Below are 12,714 nucleotides of genomic sequence, written 5' to 3' on the forward strand. Positions count from 1 at the left end.
CCCCCTCTTTTTCAAGACTTAAGTTTGAAAAAAGACTTTTTGAACACCAAATTAATTTTTATACAGAAAATCATTACTGTACATCTAAAACAAATAATTTTAACAATACATTTGAGAGAAAAAGCATGTTATTTTGCCTCATTCAAATCTTAATATCTGAACATTTAAATATGTAAACTAAAGTGCAATCACATTCGTAAATGAATGGCTTCTGGTTTTTGAAATGTAAATAAACCAATCTATTGTGATAAAACAACAATATTGCAATAACTGCATTAACTATCAAAGTGAAGTCTAACTGTAACTGTAGTCTTGAAACAAATCTGAATAAGGAAAAACATTGCAATAAAATAATGCAAACTTGTTAAACTAGTAGCTGAGACATGAGACAATTACAGAACATCGCTTCAATGATATCTGGCGTCATCTAGCGTCGTGAATGGGTATAATGTCTAGACCGCGAATATAGGACGACCCCCTCTTTTTCAATCTTATTTCAATGCAGAAAACACCGTCTTATATTTGGGCCAATACGTTATAACATTCCGGTAAAATAAATTTAAAAAAAAATCTAAATAGAATTAAAATAAATGCAGTCCTTTAGGTGAGTGTAAAACCACAGCCACAGCTCAACATGATTACAATCAGAACAAAAATTAGATTATTTTCCATAAAAAGCACATGTGTATGACTCGTCTCATGTTTACATTATACAAACACACTCTTTCTCAACACAGACAGTTGCCAGAAAGAGAAAAAAAACGTTTTACCACTGCTAGACATACTAAACATGCTGGAGTTAACTTGTAGCTGGCGGGAAACGTTCATGATAGTGTTTACTAACCTTTAATTTTGTATAAATGCGAAATCATATTGGAGGCATTGCCTCCTCAGTAGCCACCTTCCACAAACATGTTTTACATGTCGGTTGGCCCTCTTCTAAGCCGCGGATGTCTGTAACTTTTCTGTAGTTTTTTAAAGCATTCCCATACCAGCGATTTTGTTTTCTTCGATGGGGCAAAAATAAGTTCAGGAGTTTCACTTCCCCCAGCCATCGTGTAGCACAGCTGACTCACTGACACTGAGCAACAACCAGTGAAGGAGGATTGAGCCTTTCAGCTGCAAGCGAAGGATTTCTCCCTGCATTTATGGTACACTAAAAAAATAGCTAATACCTTAGGGATGGTATGATGGAAACTTTTTGCGGTTTTGAAACCGTGACATTTTCATACCACGGTATACCTTGAAACCGGTTATCGACACATGCCAAATGGCAACAAGTTTTTCTGTCCCTGCTGAAATTCACACTTCCCCAACGTATTGTCTAATTTACGGTACTCACAGCTAGCGGCATGCTAATACATATTAGATTCATCGAGATTCAACACGTGACGTTTCGATTAAGATTCATAAATGTTCCAAAACAATAATTTTCCAAAATAACTTAATAACAGGAACACTACCGCTGCTCGCAGAATGAAAGTAAAAGACTCTCTTGCTGCCGGGACACCTAAATGATAGCGACAACGGAAGTTAATAAGCGAGAAATTTACTCCTCCAGATTAAAAACTAGCATTTGGAAGCATTTTGGTTTTTCATCAATATGACAATGGACAGGGAATTGACTGTTTACTCCATATGTAGAACGTGTAAAACCAGGATTACGCTACAAACATGCCTGTGATCATCGTTAATACTAGAGCTGGGAATCTTGGGGCACCTCAGGAATAGGGGTGGGAACTTCTTCGTACCTCACGATACGATACGATTTTCGATACAAAGCGCACGATAACAATGATCTGACGGTATGGCGATACAACGATTATCGATACATTGGTCAGGAAATCATTCTAGGATATTCTACAAACAACTAATGAACAGGAAACACAAGCTTCTGGTGTGAATTGGAATGAGTTTATCACTAGTAGACGTCCAATCCATTTAAACTGGGAGGGTGGCAGTGAATGAATGAAGCGTTCGTTCGCTGCCATTCCTCCTACTTCAAACGGATTGAACGTCTATGGCCGCCAGTGGCAGGCAATGAGGTAATTTCGGAGCATTTAAGGTTATTTACCTGTTGATTTTCAGTTACTTCCTGTTGATTTTGGGGTATTTTATGAGTCACTTCCTGTTTATTTTGAGTTGTGACCTGAGAATCACCCAAATGAATAGGCAGTGACTCAAACTCAGCAGGAAATGACCTGTAAATGCCCTAAAATGAACAGAAAGTGACCTGTAAATGCCCTGAAAATTAGAGAGAATCACTGTGAATACTCTGGTTTCGAATGAACGGACGTTCCCAGTCTAAATGGATTGGGCGTCGAGCACCGTCAATGCAGCCTTAGAGTTAACTGAGACCAGACCCGGCTGCAGAAGGAAATTACAGGGGGGGCATTACATTTTTTTAGGGGGCCCACTTCTTCAACGTAAATTTAGCCTGAACAGTGGTGCTTTTACCCGTTATATTTTCTGATGATGGTGTCGGTCAGTGAAACTGTAGGAGGTGGCAGCGCTATCCTTCACGGCCACGTCTTTGTCATGGCTTGAGTTCATCTTTAGTTTATTGAAAAAAACACTGATGTCCATTCCAATTTGAATTAGCAACGGAGGAGCTGCTCAATCGCCATTACTGTAACCGAAGCAATCCCTATCCAATCGCAGTACCCAATGGCCAGCTACTCGGCCCGCCCCCCTTATCTGTGATTGGCTAGAAATTGCCTTCATTCGCTGCTCAGATTGGTTGAATTGAATGACGACAGATCAAGATAGGATGAATAGAGCAGTTTTTCAGCCTTTTCTGAGTCACGGGACGTTTTTACATTGGACAAAATCTTGCGGCACACCACACCGAAATGTTCCAAAATTACTTTCTGTAGAGTATATTTAATTATAAAACAATTTCTCAGTATTTATACTTACTCAGTATGAAACTTGAGCCTGTTAAGATGAACACAAAGCCAAAAAACTGGCAGGAATCTTCTTCAACAGCTCTCAGTCTCTCTCTGTTTTTATTTTATTTTATTTTTTTTAGCAGTTAGGCTTGAAAAACTCAGAATAATCAGACAGGGGGACTTGAGCAATGTCTTTAAGCACATTAGGGCTGGTCATCTCGCTAACAATGGCTTTGCAGGCAGGTAGTATTAATGTCTCTGCCACGGTTTGGGACTTTTTGGATTTAGCAACAAAGTAACTGGATTTCAGGGCTTTCTTATTTACCTTTGTAGTTTTTCTTTAAAAGGTTGCCCATTTCTCTGTGTTTTCACGAAGACGAACAAAATAGTCTATCGACTTGTTCTGAAGCGACGGGCGTTCATTTGGAGATAACGTTTAAACTTGTATGGCGGTACGGCGCTAGGCAGCTGCTCGTGTCGCGTTCAAGAACTGCTCGGATGTCTAGCCATCACCCACCTTACTGTCCTCAATAATGTGTTGGAATAAAACACAGAGGGAGGATTGACGGCCGTCACATATGGATAAAATGGAAAGGACACTTTTGTGTATATCGACACTTGACGAGTCAAATGATGAACAGTAGACGTGCTGGGGTCCACATTGTTGCGTAAGCAAGGTGGCTGATGGCTAGAAATCTGTGCAGTTCTAGAAATCCGAGCAGTTCTTGAATGCAACACTAGCAATGCCTCGCTCATCTGCACACAACCGAGAATTTTTTGCCTACTCCTTCCTTCCTACTGCAACTTTGCCCGACGATGTTAAAAAAAAAAAAAAAAAAGTGACATTGGATGATTTCTCGCGGCACACCAGACGATCTCTCACGGCGGTGGCACAATTGGTTGAAAAACACTGGCATAGAGGGTTCGTCCTCTCTCTGTGTGTGTGTGTGTGTTTTTGTGGAAGATTTTTTTAAAAATTACACAGTACAGTCTATTCGAGCTAGGGCGGGCACAGTAGTCTCTCAGGGTGGGCCCGGCCCCCTAATGCCCGCCCAGGCCGCCGGGTCTGACTTAGACACTATAATGGTGGAAGATTTTGGTAACAACTTGTTGGTTCTTTTTTTTTTTTTTTTTTTAAGACATTTACACCTTTTTAAAACGATATCTCGATTTTTGGAAGGAGCATATCAATAACCATTTTGGATACAAAGTATCACGATATATCACCATTTCGATATTTTGTCACACCCCTACTCAGGAAATAAATAAGATACTCTAAATAAGATATTCATTCAATTTATTTAATGTCGTGACTCAACCGTTAAAGTTCTTAAACTTGCTCCCGTTATTCCATAATTTCCCTTCTGTCTACTTTCGACATGTGAAAGCTTTAAAAACGGTTTCATCATTTAAAGAGAGATTCAAGTCAAGTTTTTGCCGATTGAGGGGTATTTTAGATAAAAAGTTAATTAGGTTCGCTCGGAAGGTTCGCTAAAACAGAGCGAGTCTGTCATTTCGCATCTAGTTTTACATACATGTGATATCTACCATAGCATTATGTGGGCGTAGTTTGTAGCAACGAGGGCGGAGTTTCAAGCAACTGGGCGTTGTTTGTAGCGGCTGTTGGCATTTTTTAATCTCGCGGCATGAGGTATGGAATGATGTTTACTCTTGGTCCGTTCCTCATTGCGTCCCGATGACCGCGCTGACTGTGTTTAAGTTCCAGTTTACTTAGCATATTTAAATGATTGGAATATGGATGTTTGTGAATCATTCTTGAATCTAAGAATCGGACATTTCACACGCCTTTCGTTAATACCGTGATCATCGTTCAATAATCGAATCGCCGCACCATTAATCGTAATCGAATCGAATCGTGGGGGGCCTTAGATAGTACACCCCTACTCACATCTATTGTCTCGAAACAGGATCTGCCCTTAACAAATCATGCCACGGAAAGCCTGTGACTACTATTGTCGCAAAACTGCAACTAAAAGTAGACTTAAGTTTCATTATGCGTAAGCTTCAGAGAGTGATCAAACTTTCGCTGTACTTCAGGTTGTTGAGCATCATGTTTTTCCACTTGATGTCATTGAAAAAGCCGAGGTCCTCTTAGTTAAAGCTTTATGACTTTCTGACGCAGCTAAGTTTCAGGTGAAATGCTGTTAGGAACAAAAACAAGTTCTTACCAGGTACTTCTGCAACACCGTTTCGCTTTTCCAACGTTATTTGAAAAACTATGTGAAAGGGAGTGATTTAGAAAACTTAAAGACGATGCAAGTTGTCTGTCAAATGATGGCCTAATGTCCTTTCAAATGATACCTGGAATGAAATAGAAAGACAGAAGTGGTAATGAAACTTGTGATGATTTTTATTCCAACAGTACAGTGAAACTTTAACTATTTGGCTTAAACTGATGGCAATAGATTAAATGTCCAAACCATTTAAACTGGGAGCCCTCCCAGTTCATATGGATTGGATGTCAAGTGTCAAACTCTAATGAATAAATTTACGACTAACGTTCTGTCTCTGCGTTTGACAGAGTCGCGGCGTATTGCTGAATGGCTGACAAGCCGCGACCCACCTGCCCTCCATCGTGAAGCAACGTGGTCGCCATGTACCAGGAGGTGGCTTTCCTGGCCGGCAGCACAGAGAACCAGTTCACTACTTTCCACTTTAAACGAGTGGAGAACCTCCAGGAGGTATCCTCCAAGAAGGGTGTCTTTTACAAGCGGGCCCAGCACCTGCTCAAGCCGCTGAACCGACAGCAGGACACCGACGAAGGGGCGGCCATTATCAACGTGGGAGGAATCAAGTACCGCATCCCTTGGTCCACCTTGGATGAGTTCCCCATGACCAGGCTGGGGAAGCTGCGCGGTTGCAGTAATGAAGCAGAGATCATGGACGTGTGCGACGACTACGACGGCAGCCGCAATGAGTTCTTCTTCGACCGTAGCCCGTCGGCCTTCCGCACCATCGTCACCTTCTTGGCGGCGGGCAAACTGCGGTTGCTCAGGGAGATGTGCGCCCTGTCCTTCCAGGAGGAGCTGCTTTACTGGGGCGTGGAGGAGAACAAGCTAGACTGGTGTTGCCTGAGAAAGCTGCGTCTCCGCCAGGAAGAGTACAAGGAGATGCGGAGGCTGGAGGAAGAGGAGGCCGAGTTGGTCACGCCGCAGTCCTGCGAGGAGAGCCAGCAGCTGGCTGATGAGCCGGAAGATGACCAGGGAGGCGGCTGCATGCGTAGACTGAGGGACATGGTGGAGAACCCTCACTCCGGAATCCCTGGGAAGATTTTTGCCTGTCTCTCCGTGTTGTTCGTGGCCATCACTGCCGTGACGCTTTGTGTCAGCACCATGCCCGACCTCAGGGAAGAGGAGGAGAGGGTGAGTTTGTCGTGGCATGAAATAAAACTATGAACCTTGCTTGAATCTCTTCTGAAACTCAAGTTGGTTTTGAACCTTAACTTCTTAATCTTGAAACTGTGCAGCCATTTTCAACCCATACCCTTGTTTAAAGCCTTAATCCCGTCTAGAATACCACCTTTCAAATCCTAAAACTTGCTTGAAACCCTAACTCTAAGTTCAGACCCGAGTTCAACCACAAATTTAACACTAGAACTACCAAGGGTGGATCAGTTGATACAAATCACATTTGTAACCAGAGAAGGATCATCTGACCCTAATCAGCATATACTTTGTGAGCACTCCTCAAAAGTCATTCCCATTTATGTACACTCACAAAACCGCATTGTTGGATTGCTCCAATTAGCATCTTGGGTGTTTGTGAGGGAGGGCTGCCTTGGCTTTGTCGGACAGTGGACCGCTCAGGCAGGCAATCGGGCGGACAACCTTTTTACATATTCCAAAAGCTGCAGTTTGCCTACAGTAAAAGGGACGGTGTAATAAAAAAAAAAAAAAAAAACACAACAGTTTTTATGTGATGACATATGACACTTCGCCCTTTTCCCGGGGCTAGGTGTTGGAGGTTGTTGCTGAAACAATTTTTCCTTCTGCGCCTTCTTTGCGCCCACATGAGAGCGAGCCAATTCCTTTGCAAGACCCACCAAGAACTCCACCCGTCTCTCATATTTTCAAGATGCTAATTGCAGCTATATAGAGTTAACCCCCCCCCCTCCCTTCACACCTAGGCAGCGACTCCACAGGAGTTTGTAGGGGAGTGGCCTGCTTGATTGCTTGTTTGAGTGGTCTATTGTTTGACATAGCCCAGTAGTCAGTTTGGTATTGGGGTCATTTGACGCCTTTCTGGTATTTCTTTAGAACCAAAAAAACCCGGGAATTCCAGTGTTAAATATCTTCGCCTTGCGTAAAAACTTAATTTGAGATCATAATGAGGTTAAAATTCCACTTTGAAACCCTAAACCTGGCTTGAAACCCAAACAGAATTTTGGAGAATGTAATTGTCAATCGAATTTTGAATCAAACACTTTGACATGCAGTGTTAGATTTAGAAAGCACACTGTTTACATTCAATATACGAATTTGAATTAAAAAACAAAAACAAAAATTCAATTGTTTACAAAATAAACCCACGCCTCAAAAAACTTTCCCATCAAGGTTTTACATCACAAAGTCGTGTTTGAACTAGACCAAAAATTTGGCGCCAAAAACTTTCGGCCGAAAATTGCATTTTCAGTTTTCGGTTGAAAGACCGAACGTTTACCACTGGAAAGTGTGAAGAACTGTATTCCTGTTGTGATGATGTCATCAAAACACGACGAGAAGCAAAACTACTAGCTCACAGCCAACATGTTTGCGGTTTGGAAGTATTTTGAGGTATCAAGGAAATATGCAAATTATTAAATGAAAGAAACTTAAATAAATTTGCTTCATCGCTGCAACACGTCCGGTCTGAAGTTGCTTTCCATTGATGTTCCCCGTCACATCGAGTACAGTGCATTTGAGCCCGTGGATGCGTGAGTAGTTTGGAGTTTAATCAAGCGAGCAGTATACAAATAAAGTAGTTTTAGATGCATTCATGGTTATTTTCTATGGTTTAGTACAATAATTTTATAGCATGACCACTTTCTGTTTTTGTCACATTTTTACGTGATTTCCACACTCCCTCTGCCAGTCGCCGTTAGGACTTGGCCCATTCGCCTGGCTCTCGATCGATTCCACTTGTTGCACAAGAAAACAACAAATTTTATTAAAGGATTACGAGAGATTGCAATAGCCTAGTAACGAGCTTTACTAGTTTCGGGGAGAACGGAATCGTTTTTCATTGTTGTTGTGAACTACAGTTCCACACAAACGTACATCAAGATCTCATTTAGCTTAGCAACTTGAAGTGTGAGACCTATTTTGTCCCAAACTTCCAAGAAAGCTCATTTATCAATGTTTCATCAGCCGTGACGTCCACCAAACAGAATGCCACGATGACGACGGATTCTCTATGATAGGACGCATTCAAAGTTTGCCACAAAATGCTCACTGCCACCTGGAACACAACCTCCCAAGGGGGTTCGGAATCTGCACCTTTTAACTCATTCACTCCCAGCCATTTTCACCGGAGCAAGGCCCTTCGCTCCCGGCCGTTTAACTGGATTTTGACTGATTTTGCAAGGCCCACAGAAAATTCTGTTCTATTGCTATATAGACATGGAACCCACCAAAAGACAGATTAAACTCTCTTCTTTCAGCAGGAAAAAAAGTTAGTTCATATCTGTTTCCATTCTTTAGAAATCAGCATTAGAAAATAGCTTAGCTGGAGCAATTTTCCAATTTCTGATGAAAAAAGAGAAATCGAGCTTTTTGTGAAAGCATACATTTCAAACATAACTTTGACTTTAACACAGCTATTTTTTGCTTTAGTTACATCCCAAACATCTGAATAATTTCCTTTTACAAAATAACAAACAGCAAGACAAATAGAGCTTTTGATAGCAAAGTAACAATTTATTTACACATAACTAACTAGAAGAAATGACGCTGTTGTTGCCGCGACAGCCACGTAAACTTTTCCCTCATCGCAGCCTGTCTCATAAAGATGGATTGTTTTGAGTCTCTGTGGGGTCTGCTCAGCGAGCAGGCTCAACGACATTGTCCGCCGCACTGGTGGTCCCAGTCGTTCTGCTCGGTCGTCCAGCACCTGGCATCCCGGGCGTCCTCTCGGTTGTTCTGTTTAGTCGTCTGCCGCCTGGCATCCTTCCGCCGTGCTGCCCGGCCGTTCAATGCCGTTGAATCGGGTTGGGGGTCTTACCAAATGAGCTACTGCCCTCCAGTGGCCAGTTTTATTGCTTTAAAACGGATTTTCAGCTTTGTGCTTTAGAGCTCAGTTGAATCCGAACCCAGAGATGTCTCTTATGAAAAAAACGTAAAAGACGTATAAATACGTCTTTGGGACACTGTGACGGAAAAAGTTACCGTTCTCGCACATACCATATAATAGTTTTCATTAGTATAACACATTCATTTAACTATAGTTTAGGCAGACTTTACTCAGTGGCCTTGAACACAGTAAAGTGAATCACCTTATCGGCGCTCATGAGGGGGAAAAGGAAAAATGGTAGCGTTTCTCGTAGGCACCGTCTAACTGTTTGCATTACTCGAACACATGTAATATAATCAATCAGGGAATAGTATCATTTCTCATATTCACTGTAGGACTGCACTACTCTAACACACCTAATGTAAAATAAATAGCACACCATAGTTTAAAGAAACAGAATAGACGCACCAACTCATGCAATCAGTTCTCTCGACAAACGAACAAGGACAAAGACCAGCGCGCTTTGTCCTAACACAAGTAGCGCCAGCCCGGATAACAAAGTTGATAGCAGGTGCTTGTGACCTCAAGACCAGCGTCGGTCGCTGTGGCAACCACATCCCATCCACGCACGGACCTAAACAGCCCGAAACTGGCCAGAGAGGGATGATCCCAAAACAACGCCCGGACACACCTTCAGCCGGCCCTCTACGCCGCGGACTTAAAAAACACTGGACACTGAGATAAGACAGATTTGCTACTCGGAAACATTTTCTATGTAGCCTTGCTTTGGATCCAGAATGGTCCCTCCGTCGTCTGTTTTTGCCGTTTTTGACCATTGTCGACGAATAAATTGTCAACCTGCTTTCGGCGAGTCTTTTTTAAACTTTTGGAACTTGGAGTCAGTATATAGGGTTAACATTAGAGATGAACGCGTGAAATTCCACCTTCCCGGTTGGCGCACGAGGCAGCATCGGCAGAGTGGCACTTTGTTTGGCTGTCGTTGTTTCCGTACGGCTTGACTGGGGAGGCGAATTTCAACAACTGAAACAATAAAAAATAGTACATATTTGTAGGTTTTTGGGAGCAAATGAGTTTTTTTCCTTTTTTTTCAAATTTCCCGGCCTCGGGGATCGTACAACATTTTCGAAGATGTTTGCATACTTGTGAATGGCACATTCATGGGAGTTCCAAAACTGGAACTAGCCACATGCTTAATTCATTAGTTTTGCGGTAAGAAACCAGGAAAATAAATAAAGAATGTGTTTCTGCATTGTACACTGTATACTGTCACCACATGTGGACAAGCTCTTTGAACAGGACAGCCTTAGGGAAGCATGCTGCTCCGGTACAATTCAGATTATGTTGATGCAGCAGCCCACATACAGTACAGCATGGGGCTTCAATGTAAATCATTTCGACAGACACAAGCTAAGGGACGCACGGCGGCGCCTTGCGAGCGTCACCTTATTGTGCTCGCTGCCTTCGCCTGTCGAGAGGCTGTAATACAAAGACCGTGCAGGTCACGGGAAATTGTTTCTCTCCCATTTTCCTGGGATTTTCTCGCCCCTGCATCCCAATAATGCTAAAAAAATCTTACGTAATAATGATTATGCAAATTAAAGCCCTGAAATACTAATCTGTAGAGACAAAGCCTATATAGACGAACCTTATCTGACCAGTTGTCAAAGCTGTAGACGTATTTTATCATCTGTTTGTACTAGTCCTTCTAAAAAAAAATAGCATATTGTGATAAAGTTAATTATTTTCTGTAATGTACTGATGAACATTAGACTTCCATATATTTTAGATTCATTACACACAACTGAAGTAGTTCAAGCCTTTAATTGTTTTAATATTGATGATTTTGGCAAAAATGTCAAGAAAAAACAAAAATCCCTTTCTCAAAAAATTTGCCTATTTCATCAGACCAATACAAGAAAGTTTTTTAATACAAAAAAAGTCAACCTTCAATTAATTATATCAGCTATGCACTCAATACTTGGTCGGGAATCCTTTTGCAGAAATGACTGCTTCAATGCGGCGTGGCATAGAGGCAATCAGCCTGTGGCACTGCCGAGGTGTTATGGAGGCCCAGGATGCTTCAATAGCGGCCTTAAGCTCATCCACAGTGTTGGGTCTGGTGTCTCTCAACTTCCTGGAAAAGCGCTATATAAGTGTAACACCATTTACCATTACCATTTCCTCTTCACAATATCCCACAGATTCTCAATAGGGTTCAGGTCAGGAGAGTTGGCAGGCCAATTGAACACAGGAATGCCATGGTCAATTAACCATTTACCAGTGGTTTTGGCACTGTGAGCAGATGCGAGGTCGTGCTGAAAAACAAAATCTTTATCTCCATAAAGCTTTTCAGCTGATGGAAGCATGAAGTGCTCTAAAATCTCCTGATAGCTAGCTGCATTGACCCTTCCCTTGATAAAACACGGTAGACCAACACCAGCAGCTGACATGGCACCCCAGTCCATCACTGGCTGCGGGTACTTGACACTGGACTTCAGGCATTTTGGCATTTCCTTCTCCCCAGTCTTCCTCCAAACTCTGGCACCTTGATTTCCGAATGACATGCAAACTTTGCTTTCATCTGAAAAAAGTCCTTTGGGCCACTGAGCAACAGTCCAGTGCTGCTACGCTGTACCCCAGGTCAGGCGCTTCTGCCGCTGTTTCAGGTTCAAAAGTGGCTTGACCAGGGGAATGCTGCACCTGTAGCCCATTTCCAGCACATGCCTGTGCACGGTGGCACTGGATGTGTCTACTCCAGACTCAGTCCACTGTTTCTGCAGGTCCCCCAAGGTCTGGAATCAGTTCTTCTGTGGTGGGCCTTGCCCACAGTCCCCTCTGCTGGCTTTTATTGGTGTAACACTTCCTGTTTTTGATGTCTGGAATCACTCCAATCTTGGCTCACCTGGGAGCGCACCTGCAGCTCATCAACAATCAACACTGCTCATAAGGATCGGCCTGGGCAGCAAGCAGGTGCCAGATGATTCTGCCAGTCACCATTGGTACATCGGCCAACTAAGCTTGTAGTTTGTGACTCTTGTCTTTGAACTTTTAACCAATTCTGTTTTTTGCCATCAGGACACCCACCCATCAACGCCCTCGCAGCCACAGCCATTGACCATTCAACCCACCAGCCGCTCAACACTTTGTCCTTGTACAATAAATACCACTTCACACTTCATCTGATTCCGGCTCGCATTTTGGTCCACATCAACTTTGCCTACCTTGCCTTAACATCTTCTCCACAATCTTTCTCAGGGTGTGGTCACCTCTTCTGGTTGTGCAGCGTTTCCTGCCACACTTTTTCCTTCCCACAGACTTCCCACTGAGGTGCCTTGATACAGCACTCTGGGAACAGCCTATTCGCTCAGGAATTTCTTTCTGTGTCTTAGCCTCTTGCTTGAGTCAATGATGGCTTTCTGGACAGCAGTCAGGTCAGCAGTCTTGCCCATGATTGCGGTTTTGAGTAATGAACCAGGCTGGGAGTCTTTAAAAGCCTCAGGAATCCTTTGCAGTGGTTTTGAGTTAATTCGTTGATTCAGATGATTATGTTAGTAGCTTCTTTAGAGTACCTTTT

At 42.7% G+C, this 12,714-nt stretch overlaps 1 long non-coding RNA gene across 1 annotated transcript in view; it reads right to left on the reverse strand.

Moving 5' to 3' along the window:
- Nucleotides 1-222: 222 nt before the first annotated feature.
- The window catches only part of LOC130910607 (uncharacterized), a 36,267-nt gene continuing 23,775 nt past the window's right edge, over nt 223-12,714 (reverse strand). Inside the window, exons 2-3 of the long non-coding RNA XR_009061884.1 lie at nt 5,476-6,253; nt 223-5,213 (exon numbers count right to left, since the gene is read on the reverse strand). This is a non-coding gene — a long non-coding RNA (uncharacterized LOC130910607). The remainder of the gene's footprint in view (nt 5,214-5,475; nt 6,254-12,714) is intronic.

This window comes from Corythoichthys intestinalis, chromosome 22 (assembly GCF_030265065.1).
Source record: "Corythoichthys intestinalis isolate RoL2023-P3 chromosome 22, ASM3026506v1, whole genome shotgun sequence".
NCBI lineage: Eukaryota > Metazoa > Chordata > Actinopteri > Syngnathiformes > Syngnathidae > Corythoichthys > Corythoichthys intestinalis.